Source organism: Lissotriton helveticus, chromosome 12, assembly GCF_964261635.1.
Source record: "Lissotriton helveticus chromosome 12, aLisHel1.1, whole genome shotgun sequence".
NCBI lineage: Eukaryota > Metazoa > Chordata > Amphibia > Caudata > Salamandridae > Lissotriton > Lissotriton helveticus.
In genome coordinates this window covers 32,739,805-32,763,815 of record NC_136073.1, presented here as the reverse complement: position 1 = coordinate 32,763,815, position 24,011 = coordinate 32,739,805, and positions in this window count along the sequence as shown.

The window sequence follows — 24,011 nt, the reverse complement described above, 5'->3', positions numbered from 1 at the left end:
GCACCATGTACAGGGAGACACCTGCAGCAATGGACCATGTACAGGGAGACACCTGCAGCAATGCACCATGTACATGGAGACACCTGCAGCAATGCACCCTATGCAGGGAGACACCTGCAGCAATGCACCCTGTACAGGGAGGCACCTGCAGCGATGCACCATGTACAGATAGAAACCTGCAGCAATGCACCATGTACAGGGAGCCACTGCAGCAATGCACCATGTACAGGGAGACACCTGCAACAATGCACCATGTACAGGGAGCCACTGCAGCAATAGACCATTTACAGGGAGACACCTGCAACAATGTACCATGTACAGGGAGACACCTGCAGCAATGCACCATGTACAGGGAGACACCAGCAGCAATGCACCATGTACAGGGAGACACCTGCAGCAATGCACCATGTACAGGGAGCCACTGCAGCAATGGACCATGTACAGGGAGACACCTGCAGCAATGCACCATGTACAAGGAGACACCTGCAGCAATGCACCATGGACAGGGAGACACCTGCAGCAATGCACCATTTACAGGGAGACACCTGAAGCAATGCACCATGTACAGTGAGACACCTGCAGCAATGCACCATGTACAGGGAGACACCTGCAGCAATGCACCATGTACAGGGAGCCACTGCAGCAATGCGCTATGTACAGGGAGACACCTGCAGCAGTGCACCATGTACAGGTAGACACCTGCAGCAATGCACCATTTACAGGGAGATACCTGCAGCAGTGCACCATGTACAGGAGACACCTGCAGCAATGCACCATGTACAGGGAGACACCTGCAGCAATGCACCCTGTACCGGGAGACACCTGCAGCAATGCATAATGTAAAGGGAGACACCTGCAGCAATGCACCATGTACAGGGAGACACCTGCAGCAATGCACCATGTACAAGGAGACACCTGCAGCAATGCACCATGTACAGGGAGCTACTGCAGCAATGCACCATGTACAGCGAGACACCTGCAGCAATGCACCATGTACAGGGAGACACCTGCAGCAATGCACCATGTACAGGGAGCCACTGCAGCAATGCACCATGCACAGGGAGCCACTGCAGCAATGCACCATGTACAGGGAGCCATTGCAGCAATGCACCATGTACAGGGAGACACCTGCAGCAATGCACCATGTACAGGGAGACACCTGCAGCAATGCACCCTATGCAGGGAGACACCTGCAGGAATGCACCCTGTACAGGGAGGCACCTGCAGCGATGCACCATGTACAGAGAGAAACCTGCAGCAATGCACCATGTACAGGGAGCCACTGCAGCAATGCACCATGTACAGGGAGACACCTGCAGCAATGCACCATGTACAGGGAGACACCTGCAACAGTGCACCATGTACAGGGAGACACTGGAGACACCTGCAGCAATGGACCATGTACAGGGAGACACCTGCAGCAATGCACCATGTACAGGGAGCCACCTGCAGCAATGCACCATGTACAGGGAGCCACTGCAGCAATGGAACATGTACAGGGAGACACCTGCAGCAATGCACCATGTACAGGGAGACACCTACAGCAATGCACCATGTACAGGGAGCCACTGCAGCAATGCACCATGTACAGGGAGCCACTGCAGCAATGCACCATGTACAGGGAGACACCTGCCGCATTGCACCCTATGCAGGGAGACACCTGCAGCAATGCACCTTGTACCGGGAGCCACTGCAGCAATGCACCATGTACAGGGAGCCACTGCAGCAATGCACCATGTACAGGGAGACACCTGCCACATTGCACCCTATGCAGGGAGACACCTGCAGCAATGCACCATGTACAGGGAGCCACTGCAGCAATGCACCATGTACAGGGAGCCACTGCAGCAATGCACCATGTACAGGGAGACACTGCAGCAATGCACCATGTACAGGGAGCCAATGCACCAATGCACCCCAATGCACCATGTACAGGGAGACACCTGCAGCAATGCACCATGTACAGGGAGCCACTGCAGCAATGAACCATGTACAGGGAGACACCTGCAGCAATGCACCTTGTACAGGGAGACACCTACAGCAATGCACCATGTACATGGAGACATTGCAGCAATGCACCATTTACAGGGAGACACCTGCAGCAATGCACCATGTACAGGGAGTCACTGCAGCAATGGACCATGTACAGGGAGACACCTGCAGCAATGCACCATGTACAGGGAGACACCTGCAGCAATGCACCATGTACAGGGAGACACCTGCAGCAATGCACCATGTACAGGGAGCCACTGCAGCAATGGACCATGTACAGGGAGACACCTGCAGCAATGCACCATGTACAGGGAGACACCTGTAGCAATGCACCATGTACAGGGAGCCACTGCAGCAATGGACCATGTGCAGGGAGACACCTGCAGCAATGCACCATGTACAGGGAGACACCTGCAGCAATGCACCATGTACAGGGAGACACCTGCCGCAATGCACCCTATGCAGGGAGAGACCTACAACAATGCACCATGTACAGGGAGCGACTGCAGTAATGCACCATGTATAGGGAGCCACTGCAGCAATGCACCATGTACAGGGAGACACCTGCCGCATTGCACCCTATGCAGGGAGACACCTGCAGCAATGCACCATTTACAGGGAGACACCTGAAGCAATGCACCATGTACAGTGAGACACCTGCAGCAATGCACCATGTACAGGGAGCCACTGCAGCAATGCACCATGTACAGGGAGCCACTGCAGCAATGCACCATGTACAGGGAGACACCTGCAGCAGTGCACCATGTACAGGGAGACACCTGCAGCAATGCACCATTTACAGGGAGATACCTGCAGCAATGCACCATGTACCGGAGACACCTGCAGCAATGCACCATGTACAGGGAGACACCTGCAGCAATGCACCCTGTACCGGGAGACACCTGCAGCAATGCATAATGTAAAGGGAGACACCTGCAGCAATGCACCATGTACAGGGAGACACCTGCAGCAATGCACCATGTACAAGGAGACACCTGCAGCAATGCACCATGTACAGGGAGCCACTGCAGCAATGCACCATGTACAGGGAGACACCTGCATCAATGCACCATGTACAGGGAGACACCTGCAGCAATGCACCATGTACATGGAGCCACTGCAGCAATGCACCATGCACAGGGAGCCACTGCAGCAATGCACCATGTACAGGGAGCCACTGCAGCAATGCACCATGTACAGGGAGCCAATGCAGCAATGCACCATGTACAGGGAGACACCTGCAGCAATGGACCATGTACAGGGAGACACCTGCAGCAATGCACCATGTACAGGGAGACACCTGCAGCAATGCACCCTATGCAGGGAGACACCTGCAGCAATGCACCCTGTACATGGAGGCACCTGCAGCGATGCACCATGTACAGAGAGAAACCTGCAGCAATGCACCATGTACAGGGAGCCACTGCAGCAATGCACCATGTACATGGAGACACATGCAGCAATGCACCATGTACAGGGAGACACCTGCAACAATGCACCATGTACAGGGAGCCACTGCAGCAATGGACCATGTACAAGGAGACACCTGCAGCAATGTACCATGTACAGGGAGACACCTGCAGCAATGCACCATGTACAGGGAGACACCTGCAGCAATGGACCATGTACAGGGAGACACCTGCAGCAATGCACCATGTACAGGGAGCCACTGCAGCAATGCACCATGTACAGGGAGACACCTGCCGCATTGCACCCTATGCAGGGAGACACCTGCAGCAATGCACCTTGTACCGGGAGCCACTGCAGCAATGCACCATGTACAGGGAGCCACTGCAGCAATGCACCATGTACAGGGAGACACCTGCCACATTGCACCCTATGCAGGGAGACACCTGCAGCAATGCACCATGTACAGGGAGCCACTGCAGCAATGCACCATGTACAGGGAGCCACTGCAGCAATGCACCATGTACAGGGAGACACTGCAGCAATGCACCATGTACAGGGAGCCAATGCACCAATGCACCCCAATGCACCATGTACAGGGAGACACCTGCAGCAATGCACCATGTACAGGGAGCCACTGCAGCAATGAACCATGTACAGGGAGACACCTACAGCAATGCACCTTGTACAGGGAGACACCTACAGCAATGCACCATGTACATGGAGACATTGCAGCAATGCACCATTTACAGGGAGACACCTGCAGCAATGCACCATGTACAGGGAGTCACTGCAGCAATGGACCATGTACAGGGAGACACCTGCAGCAATGCACCATGTACAGGGAGACACCTGCAGCAATGCACCATGTACAGGGAGCCACTGCAGCAATGGACCATGTACAGGGAGACACCTGCAGCAATGCACCATGTACAGGGAGACACCTGTAGCAATGCACCATGTACAGGGAGCCACTGCAGCAATGGACCATGTGCAGGGAGACACCTGCAGCAATGCACCATGTACAGGGAGACACCTGCAGCAATGCACCATGTACAGGGAGACACCTGCCGCAATGCACCCTATGCAGGGAGAGACCTACAACAATGCACCATGTACAGGGAGCGACTGCAGTAATGCACCATGTATAGGGAGCCACTGCAGCAATGCACCATGTACAGGGAGACACCTGCCGCATTGCACCCTATGCAGGGAGACACCTGCAGCAATGCACCATTTACAGGGAGACACCTGAAGCAATGCACCATGTACAGTGAGACACCTGCAGCAATGCACCATGTACAGGGAGCCACTGCAGCAATGCACCATGTACAGGGAGCCACTGCAGCAATGCACCATGTACAGGGAGACACCTGCAGCAGTGCACCATGTACAGGGAGACACCTGCAGCAATGCACCATTTACAGGGAGATACCTGCAGCAATGCACCATGTACCGGAGACACCTGCAGCAATGCACCATGTACAGGGAGACACCTGCAGCAATGCACCCTGTACCGGGAGACACCTGCAGCAATGCATAATGTAAAGGGAGACACCTGCAGCAATGCACCATGTACAGGGAGACACCTGCAGCAATGCACCATGTACAAGGAGACACCTGCAGCAATGCACCATGTACAGGGAGCCACTGCAGCAATGCACCATGTACAGGGAGACACCTGCATCAATGCACCATGTACAGGGAGACACCTGCAGCAATGCACCATGTACATGGAGCCACTGCAGCAATGCACCATGCACAGGGAGCCACTGCAGCAATGCACCATGTACAGGGAGCCACTGCAGCAATGCACCATGTACAGGGAGCCAATGCAGCAATGCACCATGTACAGGGAGACACCTGCAGCAATGGACCATGTACAGGGAGACACCTGCAGCAATGCACCATGTACAGGGAGACACCTGCAGCAATGCACCCTATGCAGGGAGACACCTGCAGCAATGCACCCTGTACATGGAGGCACCTGCAGCGATGCACCATGTACAGAGAGAAACCTGCAGCAATGCACCATGTACAGGGAGCCACTGCAGCAATGCACCATGTACATGGAGACACATGCAGCAATGCACCATGTACAGGGAGACACCTGCAACAATGCACCATGTACAGGGAGCCACTGCAGCAATGGACCATGTACAAGGAGACACCTGCAGCAATGTACCATGTACAGGGAGACACCTGCAGCAATGCACCATGTACAGGGAGACACCTGCAGCAATGGACCATGTACAGGGAGATACCTGCAGCAATGCACCATGTACAAGGAGACACCTGCAGCAATGCACCGTGTACAGGGAGCCACTGCAGCAATGGACCATGTACAGGGAGACACCTGCAGCAATGCACCATTTACAGGGAGGCACCTGAAGCAATGCACCATGTACAGTGAGACACCTGCAGCAATGCACTATGTACAGGGAGACACCTGCAGCAATGCACCATTTACAGGGAGATACCTGCAGCAATGCACCATGTAGAGGAGACACCTGCAGCAATGCACCATGGACACGAAGACACCTGCAGCAATGCACCATTTACAGGGAGGCACCTGAAGCAATGCACCATGTACAGTGAGACACCTGTAGCAATGCACCATGTACAGGGAGACACCTGCAGCAATGCACCATTTACAGGGAGATACCTGCAGCAATGCACCATGTAGAGGAGACACCTGCAGCAATGCACCATGTACAGGGAGACACCTGCAGCAATGCACCCTGTACCGGGAGACACCTGCAGCAATGCATAATGTAAAGGGAGACACCTGCAGCAATGCACCATGTACAGGGAGACACCTGCAGCAATGCACCATGTACAAGGAGACACCTGCAGCAATGCACCATGTACAGGGAGCTACTGCAGCAATGCACCATGTACAGGGAGCCACTGCAGCAATGCACCATGCACAGGGAGCCACTGCAGCAATGCACCATGTACAGGGAGCCACTGCAGCAATGCACCATGTACAGGGAGACACCTGCAGCAATGCACCCTGTACAAGGAGACACCTGCAGCATTGCACCATGTACAGGGAGACACCTGCAGCAATGCACCATGTACAGGGAGCCACTGCAGCAATGCACCCTATGCAGGGAGACACCTGCAGCAATGCACCATGCACAGGGAGACACCTGCAGCAATGCACCATGTACAAAGAGCCACTGCAGCAATGCACCCTATGCAGGGAGACACCTGCAGCAATGCACCATGTACAGGGAGACACCTGCAGCAATGCACCCTGTACAAGGAGACACCTGCAGCATTGCACCATGTACAGGGAGACACCTGCAGCAATGCACCATGTACAGGGAGCCACTGCAGCAATGCACCCTATGCAGGAAGACACCTGCAGCAATGCACCATGTACAGGGAGACACCTGCAGCAATGCACCATGTACAGGGAGACACCTGCAGCAATACACCATGTACAGGGAGCCACTGCAGCAATACACCATGTACAGGGAGACACCTTCAGCAATGCACCATGTACAGGGAGACACCTGCAGCAATGCACCATGTACAGGGAGACACCTGCAGCAATACACCATGTACAGGGAGCCACTGCAGCAATACACCATGTACAGGGAGACACCTTCAGCAATGCACCATGTACAGGGAGACACCTGCAGCAATGCACCATGTACAGGGAGACACCTGCAGCAATACACCATGTACAGGGAGCCACTGAAGCAATACACCATGTACAGGGAGACACCTTCAGCAATGCACCATGTACAGGGAGCCACTGCAGCAATGCACCATGTACAAGGAGACACATGCAGCAATGCACCATGTACAGGGAGACACCTGCAGCAATGCACCATGTAAGGGAGCCACTGCAGCAATGCACCCTATGCAGGGAGACACCTGCAGCAATGCACCATGTACAGGGAGACACCTGCAGCAATGCACCATGTACATGGAGCCACTGCAGCAATGCACCCTATGCAGGGAGACACCTGCAGCAATGCACCACGTACAGGGAGACACCTGCAGCAATGCACCATGTACAAGGAGACACCTGCAGCAATGCACCATGTACAGGGAGACACCTGCAGCAATGCACCATGTACAAGGAGACACCTGCAGCAATGCACCATGTACAGGGAGCCACCGCAGCAATGCACCCTATGCAGGGAGACACCTGCAGCAATGCACCATGTACAGGGAGCCACTGCAGCAATGCACCCTATGCAGGGAGACACCTGCAGCAATGCACCATGTACAGGGAGACACCTGCAGCAATGCACCATGTACAAGGAGACACCTGCAGCAATGCACCATGTACAGGGAGCCACTGCAGCAATGCACCCTATGCAGGGAGACACCTGCAGCAATGCAGCATGTACAGGGAGCCACTGCAGCAATGCACCCTATGCAAGGAGACACCTGCAGCAATGCACCATGTACAGGGAGACACCTGCAGCAATGCACCATGTACAGGGAGCCACTGCAGCAATGCACCCTATGCAGGAGACACCTGCAGCAATGCACCATGTACAAGGAGACACCTGCAGCATTGCACCATGTACAGGGAGACACCTGCAGCAATACACCATGTACAGGGAGACACGTGCCGCATTGCACCCTATGCAGGGAGACACCTGGAGCAATGCACCATGTACAGGGAGACACCTGATGCAATGCACCTTGTACCGGGAGCCACTGCAGCAATGCACCATGTACAGGGAGCCACTGCAGCAATGCACCATGTACAGGGAGACACCTGCCGCAATGCACCCTATGCAGGGAGACACCTGCAGCAATGCACCATGTACAGGGAGCCACTGCAGCAATGCACCATGTACAGGGAGCCACTGCAGCAATGCACCATGTACAGGGAGACACTGCAGCAATGCACCATGTACAGGGAGCCAATGCAGCAATGCGCCATGTACAGGCAGAGACACCTGCAGCAATGCACCATGTACAGGGAGCCACTGCAGCAATGGACCATGTACAGGGAGACACCTGCAGCAATGCACCTTGTACAGGGAGACACCTACAGCAATGCACCTTGTACAGGGAGACACCTACAGCAATGCACCATGTACAGGGAGACATTGCAGCAATGCACCATTTACAGGGAGACACCTGCAGCAATGCACCATGTACAGGGAGCCACTGCAGCAATGGACCATGTACAGGGAGACACCTGCAGCAATGCACCATGTACAGGGAGACACCTGCAGCAATGCACCATGTACAGGGAGCCACTGCAGCAATGGACCATGTACAGGGAGACACCTGCAGCAATGCACCATGTACAGGGAGACACCTGCAGCAATGCACCATGTACAGGGAGCCACTACAGCAATGGACCATGTACAGGGAGACACCTGCAGCAATGCACCATGTACAGGGAGACACCTGCAGCAATGCACCATGTACATGGAGACACCTGCCGCAATGCACCCTATGCAGAGAGACACCTACAGCAATGCACCATGTACAGGGAGCCACTGCAGTAATGCACCATGTACAGGGAGCCACTGCAGCAATGCACCATGTACAGGGAGACACCTGCCGCATTGCACCCTATGCAGGGAGACACCTGCAGCAATGCACCATGTACAGGGAGACATCTGATGCAATGCACCTTGTACCGGGAGCCACTGCAGCAATGCACCATGTACAGGGAGCCACTGCAGCAATGCACCATGTACAGGGAGACACCTGCCGCAATGCACCCTATGCAGGGAGACACCTGCAGCAATGCACCATGTACAGGGAGCTACTGCAGCAATGCACCATGTACAGGGAGCCACTGCAGCAATGCACCATGTACAGGGAGACACTGCAGCAATGCACCATGTACAGGGAGACACCTGCAGCAATGCACCATGTACAGGGAGACACCTGCAGCAATGCACCATGTACAGGGAGCCACTGCAGCAATGCACCATGTACAGGGAGACACCTGCAGCAATGCACCATGTACAGGGAGACACCTGCAACAATGCACCATGTACAGGGAGCCACTGCAGCAATGGAGCATGTACAGGGAGACACCTGCAGCAATGCACCATGTACAGGGAGCCAATGCAGCAATGCACCATGTACAGGGAGCCACTGCAGCAATGCACCATGTACAGGGAGACACCTGCCGCATTGCACCCTATGCAGGGAGACACCTGCAGCAATGCACCATGTACAGGGAGACACCTGATGCAATGCACCTTGTACCGGGAGCCACTGCAGCAATGCACCATGTACAGGGAGCCACTGCAGCAATGCACCATGTACAGGGAGACACCTGCCGCAATGCACCCTATGCAGGGAGACACCTGCAGCAATGCACCATTACAGGGAGCTACTGCAGCAATGCACCATGTACAGGGAGCCACTGCAGCAATGCACTATGTACAGGGAAACACTGCAGCAATGCACCATGTACAGGGAGACACCTGCAGCAATGCACCATGTACAGGGAGCCACTGCAGCAATGCACCATGTACAGGGAGACACCTGCAGCAATGCACCATGTACAGGGAGACACCTGCAACAATGCACCATGTACAGGGAGCCACTGCATCAATGGAGCATGTACAAGGAGACACCTGCAGCAATGCACCATGTACAGGGAGACACCTGCAGCAATGAACCCTGTACCGGGAGACACCTGCAGCAATGCACCATGTACAGGGAGCCACTGCAGCAATGCACCCTATGCAGGGAGACACCTGCAGCAATGCACCATGTGCAGGGAGACACATGCAGCAATGCACCATGTACAAGGAGACACCTGCAGCAATGCACCATGTACAGGGAGCAACTGCAGCAATGCACCATGTACAGGGAGACACCTGCAGCAATGCACCATGTACAAGGAGACACCTGCAGCAATGCACCATGTACAGGGAGACACCTGCAGCAGTGCACCCTGTACCCGGAGACACCTGCAGCAATGCACCATGTACAGGGAGACACCTGCAGCAATGGACCCTGTACAGGGTGCCACTGCAGCAATACACCATGTACAGGGAGCCACTGCAGCAATGCACCCTATGCAGGGAGACACCTGCAGCAATGCACCATGTACAGGGAGACACCTGCAGCAATGCACCATGTACAAGGAGACACCTGCAGCAATGCACCATGTACAGGGAGACACCTGCAGCAATGCACCATGTACAAGGAGACACCTGCAGCAATGCACCATGTACAGGGAGCCACTGCAGCAATGCACCCTATGCAGGGAGACACCTGCAGCAATGCACCATGTACAGGGAGCCACTGCAGCAATGCACCCTATGCAGGGAGACACCTGCAGCAATGCACCATGTACAAGGAGACACCTGCAGCAATGCACCATGTACAAGGAGACACCTGCAGCAATGCACCATGTACAGGGAGCCACTGCAGCAATACACCCTATGCAGGGAGACACCTGCAGCAATGCACCATGTACAGGGAGCCAGTGCAGCAATGCACTCTATGCAGGGAGACACCTGCAGCAATGCACCATGTACAGGGAGACACCTGCAGCAATGCACCATGTACAGGGAGCCACTGCAGCAATGCACCCTATGCAGGGAGACACCTGCAGCAATGCACCATGTACAGGGAGCCACTGCAGCAATGCACCCTATGCAGGGAGACACCTGCAGCAATGCACCACGTACAGGGAGACACCTGCAGCAATGCATCATATACAAGGAGACACCTGCAGCATTGCACCATGTACAGGGAGACACCTGCAGCAATGCACCATGTAAAGGGAGCCACTGCAGCAATGCACCATGTACAGGGAGACACCTGCAGCAATGCACCCTGTACAAGGAGACACCTGCAGCATTGCACCATGTACAGGGAGACACCTGCAGCAATGCACCATGTACAGGGAGCCACTGCAGCAATGCACCCTATGCAGGGAGACACCTGCAGCAATGCACCATGCACAGGGAGACACCTGCAGCAATGCACCATGTACATAGAGCCACTGCAGCAATGCACCCTATGCAGGGAGACACCTGCAGCAATGCATCATATACAAGGAGACACCTGCAGCATTGCACCATGTACAGGGAGACACCTGCAGCAATACACCATGTACAGGGAGACACGTGCCGCATTGCACCCTATGCAGGGAGACACCTGGAGCAATGCACCATGTACAGGGAGACACCTGATGCAATGCACCTTGTACCAGGAGCCACTGCAGCAATGCACCATTTACAGGGAGCCACTGCAGCAATGCACCATGTACAGGGAGACACCTGCCGCAATGCACCCTATGCAGGGAGACACCTGCAGCAATGCACCATGTACAGGGAGCCACTGCAGCAATGCACCATGTACAGGGAGCCACTGCAGCAATGCACCATGTACAGGGAGACACTGCAGCAATGCACCATGTACAGGGAGCCAATGCAGCAATGCGCCATGTACAGGGAGACACCTGCAGCAATGCACCATGTACAGGGAGCCACTGCAGCAATGGACCATGTACAGGGAGACACCAGCAGCAATGCACCTTGTACAGGGAGACACCTACAGCAATGCACCTTGTACAGGGAGACACCTACAGCAATGCACCATGTACAGGGAGACATTGCAGCAATGCACCATTTACAGGGAGACACCTGCAGCAATGCACCATGTACAGGGAGCCACTGTAGCAATGGACCATGTACAGGGAGACACCTGCAGCAATGCACCATGTACAGGGAGACACCTGCAGCAATGCACCATGTACAGGGAGCCACTGCAGCAATGGACCATGTACAGGGAGACACCTGCAGCAATGCACCATGTACAGGGAGACACCTGCAGCAATGCACCATGTACAGGGAGCCACTACAGCAATGGACCATGTACAGGGAGACACCTGCAGCAATGCACCATGTACAGGGAGACACCTACTGCAATGCACCATGTACAGGGAAACACCTGCCGCAATGCACCCTATGCAGAGAGACACCTACAGCAATGCACCATGTACAGGGAGCCACTGCAGTAATGCACCATGTACAGGGAGCCACTGCAGCAATGCACCATGTACAGGGAGACACCTGCCGCATTGCACCCTATGCAGGGAGACACCTGCAGCAATGCACCATGTACAGGGAGACATCTGATGCAATGCACCTTGTACCGGGAGCCACTGCAGCAATGCACCATGTACAGGGAGCCACAGCAGCAATGCACCATGTACAGGGATACACCTGCCGCAATGCACCCTATGCAGGGAGACACCTGCAGCAATGCACCATGTACAGGGAGCTACTGCAGCAATGCACCATGTACAGGGAGCCACTGCAGCAATGCACCATGTACAGGGAGACACTGCAGCAATGCACCATGTACAGGGAGACACCTGCAGCAATGCACCATGTACAGGGAGCCACTGCAGCAATGCACCATGTACAGGGAGACACCTGCAGCAATGCACCATGTACAGGGAGACACATGCAACAATGCACCATGTACAGGGAGCCACTGCAGCAATGGAGCATGTACAGGGAGACACCTGCAGCAATGCACCATGTACAGGGAGCCAATGCAGCAATGCACCATGTACAGGGAGCCACTGCAGCAATGCACCATGTACAGGGAGACACCTGCCGCATTGCACCCTATGCAGGGAGACACCTGCAGCAATGCACCATGTACAGGGAGACACCTGATGCAATGCACCTTGTACCGGGAGCCACTGCAGCAATGCACCATGTACAGGGAGCCACTGCAGCAATGCACCATGTACAGGGAGACACCTGCCGCAATGCACCCTTTGCAGGGAGACACCTGCAGCAATGCACCATTACAGGGAGCTACTGCAGCAATGCACCATGTACAGGGAGCCACTGCAGCAATGCACTATGTACAGGGAAACACTGCAGCAATGCACCATGTACAGGGAGACACCTGCAGCAATGCACCATGTACAGGGAGCCACTGCAGCAATGCACCATGTACAGGGAGACACCTGCAGCAATGCACCATGTACAGGGAGACACCTGCAACAATGCACCATGTACAGGGAGACACTGCAGCAATGGAGCATGTACAAGGAGACACCTGCAGCAATGCACCATGTACAGGGAGCCACTGCAGCAATGCACCCTGTACCGGGAGACACCTGCAGCAATGCACCATGTACAGGGAGCCACTGCAGCAATGCACCCTATGCAGGGAGACACCTGCAGCAATGCACCATGTGCAGGGAGACACATGCAGCAATGCACCATGTACAAGGAGACACCTGCAGCAATGCACCATGTACAGGGAGCAACTGCAGCAATGCACCATGTACAGGGAGACACCTGCAGCAATGCACCATGTACAAGGAGACACCTGCAGCAATGCACCATGTACAGGGAGACACCTGCAGCAGTGCACCCTGTACCCGGAGACACCTGCAGCAATGCACCATGTACAGGGAGACACCTGCAGCAATGGACCCTGTACAGGGTGCCACTGCAGCAATACACCATGTACAGGGAGCCACTGCAGCAATGCACCCTATGCAGGGAGACACCTGCAGCAATGCACCATGTACAGGGAGACACCTGCAGCAATGCACCATGTACAAGGAGACACCTGCAGCAATGCACCATGTACAGGGAGACACCTGCAGCAATGCACCATGTACAAGGAGACACCTGCAGCAATGCACCATGTACAGGGAGCCACTGCAGCAATGCACCCTATGCAGGGAGACACCTGCAGCAATGCACCATGTACAGGGAGCCACTGCAGCAATGCACCCTATGCAGGGAGACACCTGCAGCAATGCACCATGTACAGGGAGACACCTGCAGCAATGCACCATGTACAAGGAGACACCTGCAGCAATGCACCATGTACAGGGAGCCACTGCAGCAATGCACCCTATGCAGGGAGACACCTGCAGCAATGCACCATGTACAGGGAGCCAGTGCAGCAATGCACTCTATGCAGGGAGACACCTGCAGCAATGCACCATGTACAGGGAGACACCTGCAGCAATGCATCATGTACAGGGAGCCACTGCAGCAATGCACCCTATGCAGGGAGACACCTGCAGCAATGCACCATGTACAGGGAGCCACTGCAGCAATGCACCCTATGCAGGGAGACACCTGCAGCAATGCACCACGTACAGGGAGACACCTGCAGCAATGCATCATATACAAGGAGACACCTGCAGCATTGCACCATGTACAGGGAGACACCTGCAGCGATGCACCATGTACAGGGAGCCACTGCAGCAATGCACCATGTACAGGGAGACACCTGCAGCAATGCACCCTGTACAAGGAGACACCTGCAGCATTGCACCATGTACAGGGAGACACCTGCAGCAATGCACCATGTACAGGGAGCCACTGCAGCAATGCACCCTATGCAGGGAGACACCTGCAGCAATGCACCATGCACAGGGAGACACCTGCAGCAATGCACCATGTACATAGAGCCACTGCAGCAATGCATCCTATGCAGGGAGACACCTGCAGCAATGCACCATGTACAGGGAGACACCTGCAGCAATGCACCCTGTACAAGGAAACACCTGCAGCATTGCACCATGTACAAGGAGACACCTGCAGCAATGCACCATGTACAGGGAGCCACTGCAGCAATGCACCCTATGCAGGAAGACACCTGCAGCAATGCACCATGTACAGGGAGACACCTGCAGCAATGCACCATGTACAGGGAGACACCTGCAGCAATACACCATGTACAGGGAGCCACTGCAGCAATACACCATGTACAGGGAGACACCTTCAGCAATGCACCATGTATAGGGAGACACCTGCAGCAATGCACCATGTACAGGGAGACACCTGCAGCAATACACCATGTACAGGGAGCCACTGCAGCAATACACCATGTACAGGGAGACACCTTCAGCAATGCACCATGTACAGGGAGACACCTGCAGCAATGCACCATGTACAGGGAGACACCTGCAGCAATACACCATGTACAGGGAGCCACTGCAGCAATACACCATGTACAGGGAGACACCTTCAGCAATGCACCATGTACAGGGAGCCACTGCAGCAATGCACCATGTACAAGGAGACACATGCAGCAATGCACCATGTACAGGGAGACACCTGCAGCAATGCACCATGTAAGGGAGCCACTGCAGCAATGCACCCTATGCAGGGAGACACCTGCAGCAATGCACCATGTACAGGGAGACACCTGCAGCAATGCACCATGTACATGGAGCCACTGCAGCAATGCACCCTATGCAGGGAGACACCTGCAGCAATGCACCACGTACAGGGAGACACCTGCAGCAATGCATCATGTACAAGGAGACACCTGCAGCATTGCACCATGTACAGGGAGACACCTGCAGCAATGCACCATGTACAGGGAGCCACTGCAGCAATGCACCATGTACAGGGAGACACCTGCAGCAATGCACCCTGTACAAGGAGACACCTGCAGCATTGCACCATGTACAGGGAGAAACCTGCAGCAATGCACCATGTACAGGGAGCCACTGCAGCAATACACCATGTACAGGGAGACACCTTCAGCAATGCACCATGTACAGGGAGACACCTGCAGCAATGCACCATGTACAGGGAGACACCTGCAGCAATACACCATGTACAGGGAGCCACTGCAGCAATACACCATGTACAGGGAGACACCTTCAGCAATGCACCATGTACAGGGAGCCACTGCGGCAATGCACCATGTACAAGGAGACACATGCAGCAATGCACCATGTACAGGGAGACACCTGCAGCAATGCACCATGCACAGGGAGACACCTGCAGCAATGCACCATGTACATAGAGCCACTGCAGCAATGCACCCTATGCAGGGAGACACCTGCAGCAATGCATCATATACAAGGAGACACCTGCAGCATTGCACCATGTACAGGGAATCACCTGCAGCAATACACCATGTACAGGGAGACACGTGCCGCATTGCACCCTATGCAGGGAGACACCTGGAGCAATGCACCATGTACAGGGAGACACCTGATGCAATGCACCTTGTACCGGGAGCCACTGCAGCAATGCACCATTTACAGGGAGCCACTGCAGCAATGCACCATGTACAGGGAGACACCTGCCGCAATGCACCCTATGCAGGGAGACACCTGCAGCAATGCACCATGTACAGGGAGCCACTGCAGCAATGCACCATGTACAGGGAGCCACTGCAGCAATGCACCATGTACAGGGAGACACTGCAGCAATGCACCATGTACAGGGAGCCAATGCAGCAATGCGCCATGTACAGGGAGACACCTGCAGCAATCCACCATGTACAGGGAGCCACTGCAGCAATGGACCATGTACAGGGAGACACCTGCAGCAATGCACCTTGTACAGGGAGACACCTACAGCAATGCACCTTGTACAGGGAGACACCTACAGCAATGCACCATGTACAGGGAGACATTGCAGCAATGCACCATTTACAGGGAGACACCTGCAGCAATGCACCATGTACAGGGAGCCACTGTAGCAATGGACCATGTACAGGGAGACACCTGCAGCAATGCACCATGTACAGGGAGACACCTGCAGCAATGCACCATGTACAGGGAGCCACTGCAGCAATGGACCATGTACAGGGAGACACCTGCAGCAATGCACCATGTACAGGGAGACACCTGCAGCAATGCACCATGTACAGGGAGCCACTACAGCAATGGACCATGTACAGGGAGACACCTGCAGCAATGCACCATGTACACGGAGACACCTACTGCAATGCACCATGTACAGGGAAACACCTGCCGCAATGCACCCTATGCAGAGAGACACCTACAGCAATGCACCATGTACAGGGAGCCACTGCAGTAATGCACCATGTACAGGGAGCCACTGCAGCAATGCACCATGTACAGGGAGACACCTGCCGCATTGCACCCTATGCAGGGAGACACCTGCAGCAATGCACCATGTACAGGGAGACATCTGATGCAATGCACCTTGTACCGGGAGCCACTGCAGCAATGCACCATGTACAGGGAGCCACAGCAGCAATGCACCATGTACAGGGATACACCTGCCGCAATGCACCCTATGCAGGGAGACACCTGCAGCAATGCACCATGTACAGGGAGCTACTGCAGCAATGCACCATGTACAGGGAGCCACTGCAGCAATGCACCATGTACAGGGAGACACTGCAGCAATGCACCATGTACAGGGAGACACCTGCAGCAATGCACCATGTACAGGGAGACACCTGCAGCAATGCACCATGTACAGGGAGACACCTGCAACAATGCACCATGTACAGGGAGCCACTGCAGCAATGGAGCATGTACAGGGAGACACCTGCAGCAATGCACCATGTACAGGGAGCCAATGCAGCAATGCACCATGTACAGGGAGCCACTGCAGCAATGCACCATGTACAGGGAGACACCTGCCGCATTGCACCCTATGCAGGGAGACACCTGCAGCAATGCACCATGTACAGGGAGACACCTGATGCAATGCACCTTGTACCGGGAGCCACTGCAGCAATGCACCATGTACAGGGAGCCACTGCAGCAATGCACTATGTACAGGGAGACACCTGCCGCAATGCACCCTATGCAGGGAGACACCTGCAGCAATGCACCATTACAGGGAGCTACTGCAGCAATGCACCATGTACAGGGAGCCACTGCAGCAATGCACTATGTACAGGGAAACACTGCAGCAATGCACCATGTACAGGGAGACACCTGCAGCAATGCACCATGTACAGGGAGCCACTGCAGCAATGCACCATGTACAGGGAGACACCTGCAGCAATGCACCATGTACAGGGAGACACCTGCAACAATGCACCATGTACAGGGAGACACTGCAGCAATGGAGCATGTACAAGGAGACACCTGCAGCAATGCACCATGTACAGGGAGACACCTGCAGCAATGAACCCTGTACCGGGAGACACCTGCAGCAATGCACCATGTACAGGGAGCCACTGCAGCAATGCACCCTATGCAGGGAGACACCTGCAGCAATGCACCATGTGCAGGGAGACACATGCAGCAATGCACCATGTACAAGGAGACACCTGCAGCACTGCACCATGTACAGGGAGCAACTGCAGCAATGCACCATGTACAGGGAGACACCTGCAGCAATGCACCATGTACAAGGAGACACCTGCAGCAATGCACCATGTACAGGGAGACACCTGCAGCAGTGCACCCTGTACCCGGAGACACCTGCAGCAATGCACCATGTACAGGGAGACACCTGCAGCAATGGACCCTGTACAGGGTGCCACTGCAGCAATACACCATGTACAGGGAGCCACTGCAGCAATGCACCCTATGCAGGGAGACACCTGCAGCAATGCACCATGTACAGGGAGACACCTGCAGCAATGCACCATGTACAAGGAGACACCTGCAGCAATGCACCATGTACAGGGAGACACCTGCAGCAATGCACCATGTACAAGGAGACACCTGCAGCAATGCACCATGTACAGGGAGCCACTGCAGCAATGCACCCTATGCAGGGAGACACCTGCAGCAATGCACCATGTACAGGGAGCCACTGCAGCAATGCACCCTATGCAGGGAGACACCTGCAGCAATGCACCATGTACAGGGAGACACCTGCAGCAATGCACCATGTACAAGGAGACACCTGCAGCAATGCACCATGTACAGGGAGCCACTGCAGCAATGCACCCTATGCAGGGAGACACCTGCAGCAATGCACCATGTACAGGGAGCCAGTGCAGCAATGCACTCTATGCAGGGAGACACCTGCAGCAATGCACCATGTACAGGGAGACACCTGCAGCAATGCACCATGTACAGGGAGCCACTGCAGCAATGCACCCTATGCAGGGAGACACCTGCAGCAATGCACCATGTACAGGGAGCCACTGCAGCAATGCACCCTATGCAGGGAGACACCTGCAGCAATGCACCACGTACAGGGAGACACCTGCAGCAATGCATCATATACAAGGAGACACCTGCAGCATTGCACCATGTACAGGGAGACACCTGCAGCGATGCACCATGTACAGGGAGCCACTGCAGCAATGCACCATGTACAGGGAGACACCTGCAGCAATGCACCCTGTACAAGGAGACACCTGCAGCATTGCACCATGTACAGGGAGACACCTGCAGCAATGCACCATGTACAGGGAGCCACTGCAGCAATGCACCCTATGCAGGGAGACACCTTCAGCAATGCACCATGCACAGGGAGACACCTGCAGCAATGCACCATGTACATAGAGCCACTGCAGCAATGCACCCTATGCAGGGAGACACCTGCAGCAATGCACCATGTACAGGGAGACACCTGCAGCAATGCACCCTGTACAAGGAGACACCTGCAGCATTGCACCATGTACAAGGAGACACCTGCAGCAATGCACCATGTACAGGGAGCCACTGCAGCAATGCACCCTATGCAGGAAGACACCTGCAGCAATGCACCATGTACAGGGAGACACCTGCAGCAATGCACCATGTACAGGGAGACACCTGCAGCAATACACCATATACAGGGAGCCACTGCAGCAATACACCATGTACAGGGAGACACCTTCAGCAATGCACCATGTATAGGGAGACACCTGCAGCAATGCACCATGTACAGGGAGACACCTGCAGCAATACACCATGTACAGGGAGCCACTGCAGCAATACACCATGTACAGGGAGACACCTTCAGCAATGCACCATGTACAGGGAGACACCTGCAGCAATGCACCATGTACAGGGAGACACCTGCAGCAATACACCATGTACAGGGAGCCACTGCAGCAATACACCATGTACAGGGAGACACCTTCAGCAATGCACCATGTACAGGGAGCCACTGCAGCAATGCACCATGTACAAGGAGACACATGCAGCAATGCACCATGTACAGGGAGACACCTGCAGCAATGCACCATGTAAGGGAGCCACTGCAGCAATGCACCCTATGCAGGGAGACACCTGCAGCAATGCACCATGTACAGGGAGACACCTGCAGCAATGCACCATGTACATGGAGCCACTGCAGCAATGCACCCTATGCAGGGAGACACCTGCAGCAATGCACCACGTACAGGGAGACACCTGCAGCAATGCATCATGTACAAGGAGACACCTGCAGCATTGCACCATGTACAGGGAGACACCTGCAGCAATGCACCATGTACAGGGAGCCACTGCAGCAATGCACCATGTACAGGGAGACACCTGCAGCAATGCACCCTGTACAAGGAGACACCTGCAGCATTGCACCATGTACAGGGAGAAACCTGCAGCAATGCACCATGTACAGGGAGCCACTGCAGCAATACACCATGTACAGGGAGACACCTTCAGCAATGCACCATGTACAGGGAGACACCTGCAGCAATGCACCATGTACAGGGAGACACCTGCAGCAATACACCATGTACAGGGAGCCACTGCAGCAATACACCATGTACAGGGAGACACCTTCAGCAATGCACCATGTACAGGGAGCCACTGCAGCAATGCACCATGTACAAGGAGACACATGCAGCAATGCACCATGTACAGGGAGACACCTGCAGCAATGCACCATGTAAGGGAGCCACTGCAGCAATGCACCCTATGCAGGGAGACACCTGCAGCAATGCACCATGTACAGGGAGACACCTGCAGCAATGCACCATGTACATGGAGCCACTGCAGCAATGCACCCTATGCAGGGAGACACCTGCAGCAATGCACCACGTACAGGGAGACACCTGCAGCAATGCATCATGTACAAGGAGACACCTGCAGCATTGCACCATGTACAGGGAGACACCTGCAGCAATGCACCATGTACAGGGAGCCACTGCAGCAATGCACCATGTACATGGAGACACCTGCAGCAATGCACCCTGTACAAGGAGACACCTGCAGCATTGCACCATGTACAGGGAGACACCTGCAGCAATGCACCATGTACAGGGAGCCACTGCATCAATGCACCCTATGCAGGGAGACACCTGCAGCAATGCACCATGTACAGGGAGACACCTGCAGCAATGCACCATGTACAGGGAGACACCTGCAGCAATACACCATGTACAGGGAGCCACTGCAGCAATACACCATGTACAGGGAGACACCTTCAGCAATGCACCATGTACAGGGAGCCACTGCAGCAATGCACCATGTACAAGGAGACACCTGCAGCAATGCACCATGTACAGGGAGACACCTGCAGCAATGTACCATGTACAGGGAGCCACTGCAGCAATGCACCCTATGCAGGGAGACACCTGCAGCAATGCACCATGTACAGGGAGACACCTGCAGCAATGCACCATGTACAGGGAGCCACTGCAGAAATGCACCCTATGCAGGGAGACACCTGCAGCAATGCACCATGTACAGGGAGACACCTGCAGCAATGCACCATGTACATGGAGCCACTGCAGCAATGCACCCTATGCAGGGAGACACCTGCAGCAATGCACCATGTACATGGAGCCACTGCAGCAATGCACCCTATGCAGGGAGACACCTGCAGCAATGCACCACGTACAGGGAGCCACTGCAGCAATGCACCATGTACAAGGCGACACCTGCAGCAATGCACCATGTACAGGGAGACACCTGCAGCAATGCACCATGTACAGGGAGCCACTGCAGCAATGCACCATGTACAGGGAGACACCTGCAGCAATGGACCCTGTACAGGGAGACACCTTCAGCAATGCACCATGTACAGGGAGCCACTGCAGCAATGCACCATGTACAGGGAGCCACTGCAGCAATGCACCATGTACAGGGAGCCACTGCAGCAATGCACCCTATGCAGGGAGACACCTGCAGCAATGCACCACGTACAGGGAGCCACTGCAGCAATGCACCATGTTAAAGGAGACACCTGCAGCAATGCACCATGTACAGGGAGACACCTGCAGCAATGCACCATGTACAGGGAGCCACTGCAGCAATGCACCATTGTAGGAAGGGGGAGTCTCTGGTTGGCGCAGTGCAACACTGGCGACAAGCAGGGCCTCTCTCTTCCTCGTCAGGGCTGAGGGTTACCTTCAAGACAACCTCTGCTTACCCTCTAGGTAGTGTGGCTTAAGCAGTCTTAGGCTAATCTCTGGGGCATGTAGGGTTAAACATTTGCAATATCACACCATCACAACCAACCCACCACACAATGACACCAAACTGTATTTGTAAAAATATATGTTCTTTATATAAATCTCAAGCAGGCTTGTAAATACAGTCTTGGTTACTTCAAATGCAGGTTCCAGTTACTCTTTATAAAAAAAAGGCACAGTTCTTGACTAAATGCGGTCTCTTGGGCCTTCTGCCCAGCTTTAGAAAGGTTCCAGTGTCTTATAGTGCTTCAAGGCGCTTCCCGCTGTCTCCGCTCTCGAAATGAGTCACCCTTCGGGGCTCGACTCGGGGAGAGGGGGCCGCGGGCCTCGGAGAGCGTCAGGCGGGGCCTCGGGGGCCAGAGCAGAGCGCGCCTCTGACTCTGGGGCGGCTCGCGCTGCCAAGCAAACAGCAGCGGTGAGGCTCCCGGGGTGCCTGAGGTCAGACCGCGCGGTGCGAGCTCAGATTGCAGGACGCTCGCGCCGCGGAGGGGCAAAGACAGTACCTTTCACTTCTTGTGGTGATCCTCGGAGAGGGTGGCTGAAGGGGGAGCTGTCCCACGTCGCGTTGCTTCCTTGACGGGCGGTGCGAGCTGCGGCTCGAGGCAGCAGGTCACGGGTCACCCAGGGCGGCGGTGCTCGATGGGGCTCAGGTCCTTTTACTCAGTCTTCTCGTCCGTCCTGACGGCGGCGGCTGGGTGTGGCGCAGTGGCAGTACGGTCCCCAAGTGCGGGACGTACCCAGCCAAAGTGCCGATCGCGGTGATGTCCCTTCAGCGGGGCAGCCGGCCAGACGCTGATTAGCGAGGGAGATGACAAGGCGGCAGTCCGTCTTTGCGGGGGAATCCACGGCGCTTGTGCCCAGTAGACTCCGGTGCTTGGACCGGACGGGTCCTCCGTTACTTTGCTCTCGTGGGGTCAGGTGCAGATGCCGTCACGGTGTTCGGGCCAGCGGCGGCTGGGCTTCACGTTGCTATGGCGATCTGCTCACCCACGGTCACGGTGTGCAGGGGGGCTTGATGCTCTTGTCTTCCTCAGACAGCGCTGCAGCGATAAGCAGCACACACAGCAGATGCTTTGGTCAGGGGTTAGCGCTCACTGTTCCTGGAGCGCTGGTCAGGGGGCAAGTTCAGCAGCAAGCCCTTGGAGATCTTTTAGCAGAGTTTGGCACAAAGTTTCAAAATAAAGTAAAAGTCTCTTGTAGTCTTTTTCTCTTCCTCTCCTTTGGCAGCAAGGCACCAGACACAGGCCAGAGTCAGCACTCCTCCTTGTAGTCCTTCCAGGTCCTTCTCTTCGGGCAGAGTTTCTCTTGTAGCACAAACAGGATCTAGTTTACAAGGAGCAGGGCTCCTTCTTTTATACCCAGTTTCTTTTGTTCTAGCAAGCCAGGGGGGCCTCTGCATAACTGCTCCAGTCTCTGAGTACTTGTTGTGGGTACTTGTGACTTCTGCATTCAGTGTGAGGGCAGGCACATCAGCCGCTCCCCAGGGGGGCGGAGCCGGCATTGAGAGGGCAGGAGTGGCCTGAGCACTTTGTTTACAAGCTTCGGTCCTTCCTGGGCCAGGTGCAGGCTGA